Here is a 16995-nt window from a genome sequence, read left to right on the forward strand (position 1 = left end):
GAAACACTTGATATCCTCCAAACCTCTTAGCCCTTTTTTTAAAAATGCTTCTTTTTCTGAAAACATCTAGAGGCAGCAATACTAGAGGCAGCCATGCTGGTACTTCTGGAGTCCCATGTGTATCTAGGATTAGATCTCTGCTTTGCCACTTCACTAGCTGTTTAATTTCAGTTAGTCTTCCTCTTTCAAGCCTGTGATACAACCTCCTCTGCAAAAATGGGAAAAAAGCAAATGTCTGTATTTCTATGGTACTTCTAATAAATCTGTGTAAGAATAATATAACTGTTACCTGCTTTTGGAATTTTATGTTGGTGTCTATTTTCACTAATTACCTTATGCCACTGAAATATAACCTCTAAAATTAATGGATATCTCATTTTACATATTGAATTGCTATTACAAGACGTTTATCCCAAAATCCTGAATACCTTTGTTTCTTAATACCAATAGCCAAGATGAATAAAAACTCATCTACAACACAGCTTTAAAACACTAATCAGGTTGAACCTGTGGGGAATTATATAAGCTGTACTGAGAAAACAACGTTATTGCTGAGTAACAACTGGTTCATACAGAACCCTGAGGCCTCATACCCTGCTTCTGTTTATCGTCAGAACTGAAATATCAAAACTCTTTGTTTTGCTGTAATGAATATTCCCACCTTCTATCCCATAGTAGAGTTATTCCTAAGACCATCATATCATAAGCTCTTCAACTATTCAATTCTTGGATACATTTGTGTTTTTGCCAATAGTTTATGGTATCTTTTCGTTGTTTTTACAGTTTTATCTATTATGTCTTAAAGAGAAAAACAAGAAGGAAATTAACCTGTGTAAGCACCAAATGTACGGCAGACACTATAAAACTAAGCTATATAGGTTATATCTCATTTAATCTTCAAAACTAAATAAATAAATAAATAAAATAATAATCTTCAAAAATAATCCTGTGAAAAAAATAAAGCAGCCCCCACCACCTCCATCCCCACCAAGATCACACAGTTGGTCAATGGCAGAGGCAGGATGTGAATCAAGGCAATTTTTACTCAAGATTATGCTGCTATTACCTGTGATTTCAGCCTTTTAAAAAATCTTAACTACTTATTTCTGATTAAAAAAATAACCCCTGTTCATTGTCAAAATTCTTACAAGTACAGAAAGATGCAAATAGAAAGGTTAAGAACTATGTGAACTATCTTCCAGAGATAATCTCTGCTTATATTTTAGAGAATCTTTTTCTTTACAAATAGAATCTTAAGTTTCAGGGCTTTTTAATTCTTTACTTTAAGTTACAATTAATATACAAATATTCTCTAATTGTTAAAATTCAAGTAGGAGTCAAAGCACACCTTTTCCTGTCTCCAATTGCAGTCACTGCCATTAATAATTTGACAAGCCAGACCTTTTTTCTATGCCTTCACATGCCTATATATGAATATAAAAATGATTCATTTTTTTTAAGATTTTATTTGTTCATGAGAGACACAGAGAGAGCCAGAAACACAGGCAGAGGGAGAAGTAGGCTCCATGCAGGAAACCCAACATGGGACTCGATCCCGGGGCTCCAGGATCACACCCTGGGCTGAAGGCAGTGCAAAACCGCTGAGCCACGCAGGCTGCCTTAAATATGATTCATTTAATGCATTTTTATAAATATCTTACTTTTTTCTGTGTGTGCATTATACTACAACTTGCTTTTTTGCATTTAATGTGGTTTGATGATCTTTCCAGGTCTGTATATATAAAGTCTAATTTATGTTTTACTTGCTATTATCTAATACAGCTCAACTTGTTGCAGAGTTCTTCCTCTCACTTTTATATCATGGTTTTCTCTTCTTATTAAATAATCTTCAGAAATAAACTTTATAAATAGGTAACATTCCTCTATATGGATACATCATAATTATTTTTTTTGTTGGACATTATGATTTATTAAATTTTCACCATTAGACATAATACTACACTGAGTATCTTTGGTTAAATCTTTTTGTACATGTTACATTACTTTCAAGATTCTAAAAATGGAATTACTAGGCCAAAAGTAACATTTCAAGACTCCTGATACACATTCCTAAAATGCCCCTCAGAAAAAATCACACCATTTCACTGTATGAATTCCATTACATTATTTTCGCCTTTTAAAAAGTCATTTATTCAAGAAACAGATGTTAAGAAGTCATACTAAATGCTAAAATCTAACCTCAAATTTGGCTTAGATCCAGAAAATACATTATTATTTAAACTAGCAAGTTGTTACAGGGCTCTCTACTCAGTGGGGAGCCTGCTTCTCCCTCCCCTCTGCTGCTCCCCCTGCTTGTGCTCTCTCTCTCTCTCCCTCTGTCAAAAAAAAAAAAAAAAATCCTTAAAGAAAAACCCTTTAAACCAGCAAGTTGTGATTTATTAGATATTGGTGAAGATTCTACCACAGTAGACAAGAAAGTAAGTTGACCCTATCTTGATGAGGCACCCACTACTAAGTAACTCCAAAGCTGATGGTGATAAGATAATGAAGTTAGCAAAGACACCAATACTTGTATCTGGTTAACAGACTCCTTTTCTCAAGCATCTTTCCCTTAATGAAATATGATGTGCTCCAATAGTCCTGACTGTCGAATACAATTCTGTTAAATGAGTCATTTTTCCATCAGCCTACAACACAAAATCTTGGAACGGTTTCACTAAGAAGAAAATGTGCCTCTGAATGTAAAAACCACATGGCATAAAACAGTAAACTTTTAAAAATAAGTGGAATATATGAACACATGAAATATATTCAGGAAAGCACAGATAATGACATCTAATTTGCTTAAGCTCAATGTTTAAATCCAACTACATTTTAAGATTATGTATTTGTTACATATCTGACAGAAATAAATCTAATAATCTTAGGACACCTGAGTGTCTCAGTTGGCTGAGCTACTGACTCTTGGATTTGGCTCAGATCACAACTTTTGAGTTGTAAGATCGAGCCCCACGCTGGGCTCTGCACTCAGCATGGAGTCTGTTTGAGATACTCTCTCTCCCTTTCCCCTCTGCCCCTCCCCCAGTCTCTCTGTAAAACAAATCTTTTAAAAAGTTTTTTTAAAAAAAGAAATATTTCTAATAATCTTATTGAAACATATCTATAATACATGAATGCCACATATTTGTAACTAAAATATTATCTAAGAAGTAGAGTAGAAAATATTGAAAGTTTAAAACAACAAAGGATAGGAGCACCTGTATGGCTCAGTCGTAGAGCATGGGAATCTTGATCTCAGGGTGGAGTTCAAGCCCGTTGGTCATGGAGCCTACTTAAAAAAAAAAAAAAAAAAAGACAACAAAGGAGCTTTCCCACAAACATTCCAGTGTGATTACATGCCTCACCCTTGTATTGTCACCATTACAGAAAAGAGAGAAAAGAGACCAATGCTAAACTAACATTAACTTTATATGCATGGTATATTTTTACGATCTTTAACATTTTTACCATCCCTTAACACTAATCAGTCTATTTCGACCCTAACAGCATTACTCTTAGCCATAGCCATATCCAGTCTCTGATTATCAACGGAATAAAGCAACAAACCCCACTGAGATGTACTGTCAAAAAACTGGTTGAGAAGCAACAGTGGTCAGTTAAACAGTCCCTGACTAACTGTACCGCTTGCAGGATGCTGCCTGTACTAATACAGTGCTTTCAATTAAGAGTTTAGTTGGCAACTTCGGTCCTCAACAAGAAATTCCAACTCATCAAAAATATTTGCTGAACTGGGCAAAATACTGATCACCATTACAAACTAGTTATTTCTAGTAAACCCCCCACCACCAAAAAAAAAGCAACAGAGTAAGTGAAATACTCCAGGAAAGTGTTAATAGGAACCAGTCATTAGGTATCAACGGCAGAACAAGTCTTCCAAATTCAACTGTGTAAGAGAAACAAGATTTAAGCATGTTTGTATTTGGGGTGCCTGAGTGGCTCAGTCGGTTAACATCTGACTCTTGATCTCAGCTCAAATCTTGATCCCAGGGTCATGAGTTAAAGTCCCATGTTGGGCTCCATGCTGGGTGTGGAGCCTACTTTAAAAAAAAAAAAAAAGAGCATACTTGTATTTGAATTAAAGCAAGAATACACCACTATAAAGTAATATGACTGACTCTGCCAGCATGCCTGGAGGTAAATGACTATTAGGTTTAAAAGAACTGCAGTCTTTCTTGGAGGCAGTCTCCTTGATGAAACAATGCTGCCATGGTTTAAAACATTAAAGCCTTTGTAAATGCTACTTTCTTTACCCGGCATGCTTTAAGCCTTTCTCTGGGCCAAACCCTGAACCCAACCAGGGAATATCACCAAGGGAAGCTCCCTGAATTTCCCCATGGGCATCTCAGTAAAATTATTCCAGCTTCAAAATGGAGAAGAATGAACTGCAATGGAAGAGGTAGAGAGAGGAATGAGGGAGCCTGCTCCCTCTGCCTGTGTCTCTGCCTCTCTCCCTCTCTGTGTCTCTCATGAATAAATAAATAAAATCCTTAAAAATAATAAGTATTAAAATGGATATGATCAGAGCCTTATATGCCTACTCACAGTCAGTTCCAATTTCTGAATCAAATATAAACCCTTGTAACTCATTACTTTATTAATTAAAAGAGGAAAAGAAACACAGCCCAAATGCATATAGATCTTTGATCATTTGGTCCCTATTCTAAAAACTAGAAAAAAGTTCCCAAAGTTATTGTAATGATCATGTATTTTCAACCTCCCAACACAGTCTCAGTTTTATTTATTTTTTTGAAGATTTTATTTATTCATTCTTGAGACACACAGAGAGGCAGAGACACAGGAAGAGGGAGAAGCAGGCTCCCTGCAGGGAGTCTGATGTGGGACTCAATCCCCGGACTCCAGGATCAGGCCCTGAGCCAAAGGCAGATGCTCAATCGCTGAGCCACCCAGGCGTCCCTATAGTCTCAGCTTTAAATGACATATTCTGCATGATGACATGTATCATATGGGAATTCGGAACACATAGTTACTATATCCAGAATGTTCCCAACTTCTCTTCCTCCTTCCTCTTCTCTACTTTCCAAAGAAAATAAGTGAAATTATCAATGATCAACTCAGAAGAAAAGTAATTACTATTTTACTTTAAAACCTTGTGATTTCCCCCAACTGAATCAACATGAAATGGAAGGGGAAAAGAAGGCAGGATATTGAGGAGAAATTTCTTCCAACTGACAATATCATATTACTAACAAAGATCATTGCCTTTAAATGTCATGCACAGATGATTCATTCTTCCAGATGGATTCGTCTTATTTTTATTTCACTAGTCCTGTTTCATCTTTTTGAAGCAAACTAATTCCTAAACATGGCATCTACAGAGCTGGTCATGATAAACAAAACTGCTGATTACTTACAAATGAGAAAATTAAGCATCAGAGCAATTAAATACACACATTTGAACTAAATATTTGATTACCGCACACTGCAGTGATTTATGGTAAAAGTGAGCACTGATTTCAAATGTGATGCATTATGTGTGCACCAAGAAATTATTTTCTGTTTACTCAACAAATCTGAAAATCCATTAAGAGGTTAGAGGTTCTGACTGGGTTCTCCTGATAGCTAAGTAGATAAGCCAGTATTTCAGTCAGTTGGTTGAAAGATGTATATACAGTAGAAGTTAGAAGGCATACAAAATGAACATTAACTTCACCTAATCAGTTGACAATCACCAAGGGTCAGCTAAGGCCATCTTAAAAGAACAAAACTGGAGAACTTAACACTAAAGTTAACAAACCCTGCTATAAAATTATACTAATTAAGACAGTATGATATTCACAAAAAGGAAGAAAAACTAATAGAACAGAATACAAGAGTCCAGAAAAAATCCACACATATTTGATTACCTGATTATGACAAGGCTGACCATGTGGTCCGGGGGGGAAAGATAATCTTTTTCATCAATAGTGCTGATTCGACTAAATCCCTGCATGGAAAAAAATGTACTGTGACCTCCCCCCCTCCGCTTTCCCCATATTCTACACAAAAATCAGGGTAGATCTAAATAAAAAAGGTAAACAATAAAGCTTTTATAAAAGAAAATAGAGATCATCAGCTTTGTGATACTAACAGTAGATGAAGATATTCTTTAACAGTAGCCAAAAAAGCACTAACCATAAAGGAAAAGATGACAAACTGAATCATATGAAGACCTATACTCAAAAGAGACTTAAGGGTATAAGACTAACTCAGAGAAGAGGATAAGATATTCACAAGTATGAAAGGATTAGTATCCAGGATACAAAAAAAAGGAGTCCCACAAACAATAAGAAAAGACATACAACGCAGCATAAAAATGAGCAAAAGACTTAAACAGGTACTTCACAGAATATACACCCACCAGAATGACTCAGTTAACAACACTGACAATATCCAATACGGGTGAAAACATAAAGAAGCTAAAACGCTCGTACACTGCTGATACCCTATGATCCAGCAATTCCATCCCAAGGTATATACCCAACAGAATACTTACATATGTTTACCAAACAATACGTATTAGAAATGCTCTTAGCAGCAGTAGTCTTAATAGTCAAAACTGGAAACAACCCAAATGCTCAGCAAGAGTAATGAGATAAATAAGTTGGAATAGTCAGGCACACAATGGAATTGCTAAAAGCAATGAGAATGAATGATCTATAATTATAAGTAACAATGTGGATAAATCTCACAGAGAATGCCGATAAGAGATGCCAGACACTAGAGTACATTCTGCATGATTCCATGTACATGACACACAAATACAGGCAAAAACTAATCTATACTGTTAGAAGCCTGGAGAGTCATAATCCTCAAGGGCAATAGAGGAACTTCTTTGTTTACTTGATCAGATGCTGGTAACACATTTGTTTGCGAAGTCACAGACCTATATGTGTATGATCTGTGTACTCTCCCCTGTATGTATATTTCTTTTTAAAGATTTTATTTATTCATGAGAGACACCGAGAGAGGCAGACACACAGGCGGAGGGAGAAGCAGGCTCCCTGTGAGGAACCCAATGCAGGACTCAATCCCAGGACCCCAAGATCACGACCTGAGCCAAAGGCAGATGCTCAACCACTGAGCCCCCCAGGCGCCCCTCCCCGGTATGTATATCACACATGAGTAAGTTTTATAAAGGAGGGTGTGGAAGGACAATCTCCACAATTCATCTTGATACAGAGGGAGATCAGGTCATCGGTCAGATTCTCTCGTTAACCAATCCAGACAACCCTAATTGTGCTGTATCTTCCAGAATCCCCTTCATTCAGAAGGAGCTCTAATAGTTTGAACATAGATTATGGGCCCAGATGAAGCCAGAGATTTGAAATGAAAGAGGATAAAATGACAGCGGGAAATGCTAAACTAGTTTGAATACTTCCTTGCATGTCCTTCAAACCTCCAGCAGTAACCACTATCCATCCAGCTGGTTATCCAGCTGGTCCAATCAAATCTAAAAGACAGAAATAATCCCCCAAATCCTAGGGTCTTCTGGATTTGAAGTCAGATAAATCCCTTGTTAAATTATTACCAGAAGATTCCAAATCTCCTGAAAATACATCATAATGGGCATATAAATTATTTTATCAGTTAGGAATAATATTCTGATGTGTGTAACAGGAAGTCCAAATTACAGTAACTTAAGCGAGGTAGGGGCTTACTCTTCTCATGAAATGGAAGTTCTGAAAAAGGCGCTTGCTGATGGTCTGGCAGCTGAAGAAAATATGGGCTAAGATCTCTGTAAATCTCTCAGCTTTTCTCTGAAAGTCTCTAGAATACTGGATCAGCTTCAGGCATCATGTATAATTTCCAGGCAAGAAGAAAAGAAATGGGTAGAAGGGCTTCCCAAAAACTTCAGACATCTCTGCCTACCCCCTCACTGACGAGGACTTTGTCACATGGCTACTCCAGCTGAATGAGACACTAAGAAATATTTAAGATAGGCATACTTCTGTTTGTAACAAAACGTGCATCCTATTAGGAAGGCAAAGGGGAGAAATGGATATTAGAGAGGCAATCTGAAATCTGCCCCAACTATGAGGAGAACTTAATGTGCTTACCAATATTGAATACAGTGTATATATATTTTTTTAATCTAGCAATTCACAAGATGTCCAGATTGTTTTCCTTTCATATTTCAACTTTAATCTTTTTTTTTAATTACCAAAAGATAAACAAACTTCTCTAAAATAGTTCTTGGATTTAGTAAGTTAATAATGAATCAAAAAAAACAACAGAACTTCTTAAATCCTAAAGAGAGTATTTATTTTCTGACAAATTTTTTTCAGAATAGTGAATTCTCAGTCTGTCCTTTTCTGACTTAAAAAGCATTATTCATCACTCAATCAAATTAACTTCACTTAGCATTTGCCATTTCATAAACTCAAGTAACATGGCACTCTTCTGACACAGTTACCAGAACACAAACTTTTCCTCTCAAAAAAGTAGGTGGAAATAATGCCATATTTAACCAGTATTTCCCATATTCTTCAGCCCTCCTTTTTATCTTTTTTTCTGCATAAAGTATCCATTTAATGAAATGGGGTGGACTATTCAAAATTCTTACTTTTGTCTAAAAGAGTAACTTCACACATTTCACCCAACATTCTAAAAAGGGATTGTTCAATTCACTAAATGTTGCATGACAATTCTATAGCATTTTGTCAAATACAGTCTCTGTATCGTGCTAAGGTTTACTTGTTCTCAAAAAAATATCCCATTAAACCATCACAACAAAGTTCAGTATGTATCGCAGGAAAGATTTTAATTAAAATAAACCAAAGCTAAAACTGAATAAAAGATATACATCAGGGATCCCTGGGTGGCGCAGCGGTTTAGCGCCTGCCTTTGGCCCAGGGCGCGATCCTGGAGACCCGGGATCGAATCCCACATCAGGCTCCCGGTGCATGGAGCCTGCTTCTCCCTCTGCCTGTGTCTCTGCCTCTCTCTCTCTCTCTCTCTCTCTCTCTCTCTCTCTCTTTGTGTGACTATCATAAAAAAAATAAAAAAATAAATAAATAAATAAAGATATACATCAGTTAACCTAAGGAAGTTTAATTTTTTTTAATTGCTGAAACATTTAAGGATTGTCTGGTCTACCAGATAAAGATCATCCAATGCCCGCAGTTGACTGTTCTGATTCCATTCTCTGGTTTCCTTCAGATTGGGATCTGAAAGAAGGCTCCTCTGTAGCTATTTGTACCTTTTATGTCCCTCTTTTCATCCTGATCCAGCTCCCAGATCCCATTCTTTCAACCATCTTCCCTGACAGCCCAACTTTCCCTTTGCAGCTACAGTCCTCCCCATTCTACATGTCTACCTCCACAGAGTAGCTAGTCTCCAGGACAATGAACACATGCAGGCCCTAGTCATCCAAGGCATTTTTCTGCCTGTAAATTGTTCTATTTCATAAAAGTAGCTGTTAAATCAAAACACAAAGCTACACCTCCTAAGTAATTTTTCATATGGAATATAATGAATAAAATTCTCCAGGTTATCAGTTAAAAACTTATATTAAACTTCTCATAAATCTATATTAATACATATACACATTAGGAAAGTTACTAAAAATTATTTATAAAGTCATTTTTCTGAGCCACCCAGGCTCAGTTAAGCATCTGACTCTTGGTTTCGGCTCAGGTCACCATCTCAGGGCGGTGAGATCTAACTCTATGTTGGGCTCCATGCTCCACAGGGAGTCTGCTTAGGTTTCCTCGCCTCTCCTGCCCCTTCCCCTGTTCATTCTTTCTCTCTCTCTCAAATAAATAATAGAAGAAGGCATTTTTTTTATGATAACTACCATACTAATTTTTCACACTTTACCCCTTCTCACTCACAAAGTTGCTCATGAAGTCAAGACATTCCAATCTCCATGGCTACAGTTAAGGAATATGATCTCTGATCTCTGCAGTTTATCATAACCTATCATAACCTATAGATCAATTTATGGTCTGACCACTGATCATAAAAAGAACTACCTAAAAGTGTATGAAAAGAAATGTACACAGGCATAATTGATGGCAAAGAGGAACTACCTCAAACCATGTGCACTATGTAACAGTGTATCGCCACACTGATTTCAAATACAAACATCCTGCTTTATTAATCATAGTTAAAAGAGATATGCAACCTAATAAGCAAGAGCCAACTTTTCTCCAAAATGGTAACAGCAGGACTGATTCCTCAGACTTCTGAAAAACAGCTTTGAAACAAAACCTTGTTACCTGAGCCCAGTTTGAACACTGGCTAGTACAACCAAGAGAAGTAAACTCAAAGGCTGAGTGACTGTCTATAGAAGAGATACTCTATTTATGGTATTCCCTTAGTGAGAGATGTTACTAGATTTTTATTAACTACCTTGGGAGAAAACAAAAAAAAAAAAAAAAGTACTACAAATGCCATTATTCCTATTTTCTCACACACAAAAAACAACTCTTTTCCTGTATATTTATTAATTCACTCATTTACTTGACAAATATTTATGGGTTTCACTCTCTGAATAATGCCCGACCTTTAAACAATGTAACAGAAAACTAAGGAATTGCTGTGACCCAGATACAGAAGGATTTTTCAACCAGTAGAGCTGGAGGAGAGGTTTTAAAAAGATAACAACTGCAGAGGAAGGAATCCACAAGCCTCCACCAGCCTTGTCCATGCATAAAATGGCAGTAATTAATGTTGTTGCCTTTTTTGTAAGTGAAGATAACATTTTCATAGAGACTATCACTTTGAGATATGAATACCTGAGTAGATTTAGCTGTGTGGACATAAGATTCTTCTGAGACTAATAAGAATTTCTTCCAATTAAGCGTTCGTTGTTGGCTTTTTTTTTCCTTTGGTTTTTACTTTTTTGTTTTTCTGGAGTAGGGTCATTCAGCAATTCTGTAGAAAGTAAGGGGAAAGCATATCCCAAGTCTACTGGCAGCTTTTCCCATCCTCAAACAATTCCTTGTTCAGATGCACAGCCACAGAAGTTCAAAGGTCACTGGCGTCTTTGTACTCAGTTCCATGGTAGTTACAAACAAACTTTTGTGCCGTTCCTTCAATGACATGAGCTGCAACAACCACACTGACTGAACTTTTACATCCGAGGCCTGCATGTGCATTACTTAACTGAAGGGCCACAGTATTTCATTTACGCTTCAACCATAAATTATTAAATCTCTTTTGTGAACAAAATAATTTATTTACCTGGGCATAAATGAATGTTGATTCTAGCCAAACACAAAGAACATCACTGGTACTAATGGTCTTATGATTTCTTGTCATAATTATCATACTTGTAAAGCTTTCATTGACTTTGTTTTTCAGGATTTTTCTCATCTTGTCCTTCTCTATTTTAAATAGTACACGATAAAAAGTAAAGAAATGCATAATGGGATTTTATACAAAGTTATAAATATAAAAGTTCTTTCTTAAAATCTGACAATAAATATGCTTTAATAAGAGCTCTCAAAGTTATGAAGTTTACTTTAAAATAAAAAAGAGCCTAAAAGCATAAATACAAATGCATAATAAAGTACAAGTAATTTTACCTTTATCTGCACATTTTAATAACTAAAATTCATACATTTAATTGTGAAAATTATCCACTTAAACCACCAATTTTTAAAGAAATTCCTACATCTTGCATGTGCTAATAGTAATCTCCAAAATCTATTCTTAATACAGTAAGATACTGTTCATTTAGCTGAATAATCAAAAAATAATTACACATCCCCCAAAAATTTAACCAATAGGTAATCACAAAAGGAAGTGCATGAGCACATTTGAAAGAAATTTTTCTACCAGCAGAGCTCGGAACTAACTACACAGACACAAACTAAACCAAGATGTTGAAAGGACTTTGCTGATACCAAGATAAGAGAGTGTTGTCCACATAGAAAACTTTCCATAATTGTTTCTAACTAAGGCAAACGCTTCCAAAAGGTTGGCAACACTACTTAAGATTTACTGAGCCACCAATACTGTGCTAAACATGATTCTCCCCAGAGAAAACCAGTCCAATCTCAGATTTTTTACTTTCATGGGCACAAAGTGCAAAGGAAGACAGCTGAAGGAAGCAAAAAGAATAAATCATATAGCAAAGACTATAGGAATACAGAAATAGTATTGAAATTGATATAAGGTGGCTCTGAACAGGACTAAACAGAAGAAAAAGACTTTAAAGGAAAAAGAAAAAAGTCATTCCAGATTTTGCTGCATAAAATTAATTCAGAAACATTTCTAAACCACTAGTGCCTTATAGGCTGACTTAACCAAGAGTTTCTTTTTTTGTACTTCTGAAGTCCATAACCCTAAAACACTAAGAATATTATGTTTCAGATCACTAATCTAGCTAAGACTAATCTGAAAATTTTTTCTAAAACTTTTTTTTCCTGCTTCAGAATGTTCCGTCCTACTTTCAAGAGGTTCACCTGTAACACAACAGCTCCAACTACATGAATTTATTAGTTATATCATGCTAAAACCAGGGCCCCTACGTTGGACAGTAATGCTAGAAGAAAAAGACAGTAAAAACCAAATTATCCTATGCTAAGCAAGCAGGGATGAGGAATTCACCAAATACTTTTCATGATATACACTTAAACAAATAAATGTATGAAAACCACTTCCTACCAGGAGCAAATTGTTGATAAAGCAGTTTGTTCTAGGAATCAAAGTAATTTAGATTCTAAACATCTCCCTAAATGATTCCTAGAGTATTAATTGTACAGTGGGGAAAAAAAAGGGCAAACTAAATACAGTTGACCCCTGAACTCTACAGGGGTTATTAAGGTGCCGATCTCCCACCCCGCACAGTTGAAAATCCACATACAACCTTAAACTTAAGTCTACTGTTACCCAAAAGCCTTACTTAACTATAACATGAACAGTTGATTAACACATATCATATATATCACATACTGTATTCTTACAATAAACTAGAGAAAAGAAAATATTATTATTAAGAAAATCAAAAGGAAGAGAAAATAAATTTACAATAATGCAGGTATTGTTAGTGGACAAAGTCTGCAGAGGTGGGACAGGCAGCAGCAACAGCAAGGCCTGGTCCTGGGATGGGAGGTTCTGTGGACTGGCAGCCTTGGGTCAGTGGCAGACACCTAGTGTGGGGGCAGCAACAGCATCCTGAAGGTGCCGCACAGGTGCCCCCCCACATGGAGGTAATCCGTGGCCTCAGGCCATCTGCAGTTCTGGACACACTTGAGGGAGGAGAAAGTGGGGGCATTAGGCTCTCCGCATGGCACCATCCCTGCCCTCTGGGCACTTTCCTCCACTTCAGCCTTGCCCACTGCCTGCCAGCCCAGGGTGCTCCACCCAGCCACCCCCATCAGCACATGGGGAGACCAACAGCCTTGCCTGTTCTGGGTCTTGGAGGGCTGCTGAGGCCTCAGAAGGCCTCTCTGTGTACTCAAAGGCCAAAAGGCACAACCTCTGGACCAGTCACTTTCGATTCCATCCTGCAGTGACTGGGGTGGGCAGCTGTAAATAAATGCCTGATGGCTTTTGCTATCAACTCGTAAAAAAAAAATTTCCAGGGCACCTGGGTGGCTCAGCAGTTGAGCGTTTGCCTTTAGCTCAGGTCGTGATCCCAGAGTCCTGTTATCAAGTCCTGCACTGGACTCTGTCTGCCTATGTCCCTACCTCTCTCTCTCTCTTTTATCTCTCATGAATAAATAAGTTTTTTAAATCTTTAAAACCAAATAAATAAACACATGTCTAACTGGACCCACAGAGTTCAAACCTATGCTGTTCAAGGGTCACTACATATTAGAATCTTATTTAGTAGAATATTAACATGCTACTGGCAATGATATATACAAATTTCTTTTACTACTATACTTGGAAGAAATAATCTTCAAATTCTGATGATTTTTAAAACTAAACTTATGGATGTTTACATTTAGCCATTACCATATCACAATATGATAAATGGAGCTTTATATAAATGGAGGAATAACATCTGCCCCTCACAGACAAGTTAAAAGAAAATATGGAAATCGGACAAGATGAACATTTTGTTCATAAACAAAATAGCAATACTTACCTAATAACTTATTTATTTATTATGTATTATTTATTACAATATTTACTTATAAACTTATTGTTCATAAATAAGCAATACGTATGAAAGACTAAATCAGGCATGCTAGACAATGAAATTAAAATATAACTCTTAAGCTTTGAGTTTTTCTTCAACTTGTAAAAAAGTTTGTACTGCATTTAAAACTATTCTAGGGGTACCTGGGTGGCTCAGTGGTTGAGCATCTGCCTTTGGCTCCAGTCGTGATCCTGGGGTCCTGGAGTTCTGCATCGGGCTCCCTGCAGGGAGCCTGCTTCTCCCTCTGCCTGTGTCTCTGCCTCTCTCTCTGTATCTCTCATGAATAAATAAATAAAATCTTTAAAATCTTTTTAAAACTTTTAGGGGTGCCTGGGTGACTCAGCAGTTAAGCATCTGCTTTTGGCCCAGGGCATGATCCTGGGGTCCTGGGATGGAGTCCCGCATCGGGCTCCCTGCATGGAGTCTGCTTCTCTCTCTATGTCCCTGCCTCTCTCTGTGTGTCTCTCATGAATAAATAAATAGAATCTTTTTTAAAAATTTTTAATTATTCTAGGTCTCTCTCTTTTTTTTAATTTCTGACAATATAAAGAGCATAAAAAGCATGCTTTTTATCTCTTACAAATACATTTCTAATAGGCAGTAAATATCCACCAAATTAATGTTATTAGTTTAACCAACTTACAAATAAAGAGCTGTTAAAGCTAACTAAAGCTACTGTTATAAAATTATTTCAAAATACGGTTTTACACACTTTGGTAAGTTTTTAAAATAGCAGGTCAGAATGTATCCCAAGAGATAGAATAGTTGAACATACATGTGGGGACCTATCTGTTTTCCCAAATGAGGTAACAACAAAGTCAGTTACTATACACTAAAAAGAAACTAACAAAAAAGAAAATACATATATACAATATACACCAAACATATTTTTTCCTAAAAAAGAAAAAGCATTTTTTAAAAATCTGATTCAAAAATGGGCAGAAGACTTGAACAGACATTTTTCCAGAGAAGCACTACAAATAGAAAACAGGTACACAAAAAGATGTTCAATATCACTAATCATCAGGGAAATTCAAATCAAAACCACAATGAGGAAAAAAAAAAAAAAAAAACACAATGAGGGGCAGCCCGGTGGCTTAGCTGTTTAGCGCAGCCTTCAGCCCAGGGTGTGATTCTGAAGACCTGGGATGGAGTCCCACCATCGGGCTCCCTGCATGGAGTCTGCTCTCCCTCTGCCTGTGTCTCTGCCTCTCTCTCTCTCTCAATCTCTCATGAATAAATAAAAATCTTAAAAAAAAAAAAAAAAAACACAATGAGATACCAGCTCACACCTATTAAAATACCTATCCTCAGAAAGACGGGCAAAAAGTATTGGCAAGGCTATAGAGAAAAGGGAATCCTTGGGCACTGCTGGTGGGAACATCATTTGATACAGCCACTATGGAAAACAGTACGAAAATTTCTCAGAAAATTAAAAACATGATATAAAATCCTCACTTCTGGATATATACCAGAAGGAAATGAAACCACCACCTCATTTTCACTGCAGCATTATTCACAATAGCTGAAACATAGAGAGACCCTAAGAGTCCGCCCACAGATGAACGGATAAAGAAAATTTGGTGTGAATGTGTACATAGGAATACCATTCAGCCATAAAAAAGAAAGGAAATCCAGAGCTTCTGGAAGGAGGCATACTCAGTTGAACACCTGACTCTTAGTTTTGGCTCAGGTCGTGATCTCGCAGTCATGGGATCGAACCCCCTGTCAGGCTCGGTGCTTGAATCTGCTTGAGATTCTCTCTGCCTCTGCCCCTCCCCTCACTTACTTGTATGCTTTCTCTCTAATGGATAAATAAATCTTTAAAAAAAAGAGCATAAAAGAAATCAAATCCTTTAAACTTTCTTCCTTTTTAAACACGTGTATACCATATCCTGAATAGGAATCAGTATCTCTTATTGTTGCTAAACTTAAAATATCAGCCAGCTACACCAATTTTCAAGCATCATGGGCTCTACTTAACACCAGTAGATGGTAATTAGTTGATTACGGTTTTAAAATATATATGTGTGTATATATATATATTATTATTATTATTATTATAAATAGACTAAATTTGTGGGAGACACTCCATTAGGAAAAATAATTTTTAAAACAGAATGACTTATTTCTTAAAGACCTTACTTTAAGAATGCTGAAGCATTCACAGTTAACAAATGCTGCTGACATATTTAAATTAAAATCAAATCTCAAAGAATAAAATCCTTACAACTAACTACAAAAATCCTAATACCTTTATCAATGTCATTATCTTAAAATACAAGATGTGAACTGACCTTAAGTTTAAACCACTGTAGGACACAAAGAAAAATGACTGTCTCTTGACACTTATCCTTAGATCCTTTGTAGAGAAATTGAAAAAAAAAAAAAAACTTACTCTGGGTCAGTTGTTAGGCTTTCAATTAGCCTCACATATCAGCACTAAAGAAGTCAAGACTTTCTCATATTTTATACTCTAACTCTGCATGGGGAAAAAAATGGTTCTTTGTAGGGACGCCTGGGTGGCTCAGGGGTTGAGCATCAGCCTTTGGCTCAGAGCGTGATCCTAGAGACCTTAGATCAAGTCCCACGTCGGGCTCCCCCGCACAGAGCCTGCTTCTCCCTCTGCCTGTGTCTCTGCCTCTCTCTCTCTCTCTCTCTCTCTCTGTCTCTCATGAATGAATAAATAAAATATTTTTTAAAAATGGTTTTTTTGTAATCACAAACTGAACCTCAAAGATATCTAAATAAATTCCTGGTTTTCACACTGACATCGGTGGCAAAGCATCAGGTGTTCTCCAAACATCTGATCTGAAGGTGTTCCTGTAAGTACATGATTACCTGTTTTTAAAACTATAACAGAAAATGCCTGGGTG

General features: G+C 36.7%; 1 protein-coding gene across 4 annotated transcripts in view; it reads right to left on the bottom strand.

Moving 5' to 3' along the window:
• ARHGAP32 (Rho GTPase activating protein 32) overlaps positions 1-16995 on the bottom strand; it is a 291519-nt gene that overhangs the window by 253620 nt on the left and 20904 nt on the right. The window contains exon 1 of one of the 4 annotated variants that reach the window (XM_072822687.1): positions 16961-16978. The exons of 2 other annotated variants lie outside the window; for them this stretch is intronic. The gene's annotated coding sequence lies outside the window, so the exon portion shown is untranslated. Of the gene's footprint in view, positions 1-3218; positions 3243-16960; positions 16979-16995 lie in introns of those variants that run through there. One more of the 4 variants, XM_072822690.1, reaches the window with a different exon arrangement.

The sequence above is a fragment of the Canis lupus genome, chromosome 3 (assembly GCF_048164855.1).
Source record: "Canis lupus baileyi chromosome 3, mCanLup2.hap1, whole genome shotgun sequence".
Classification (NCBI taxonomy): domain Eukaryota; kingdom Metazoa; phylum Chordata; class Mammalia; order Carnivora; family Canidae; genus Canis; species Canis lupus.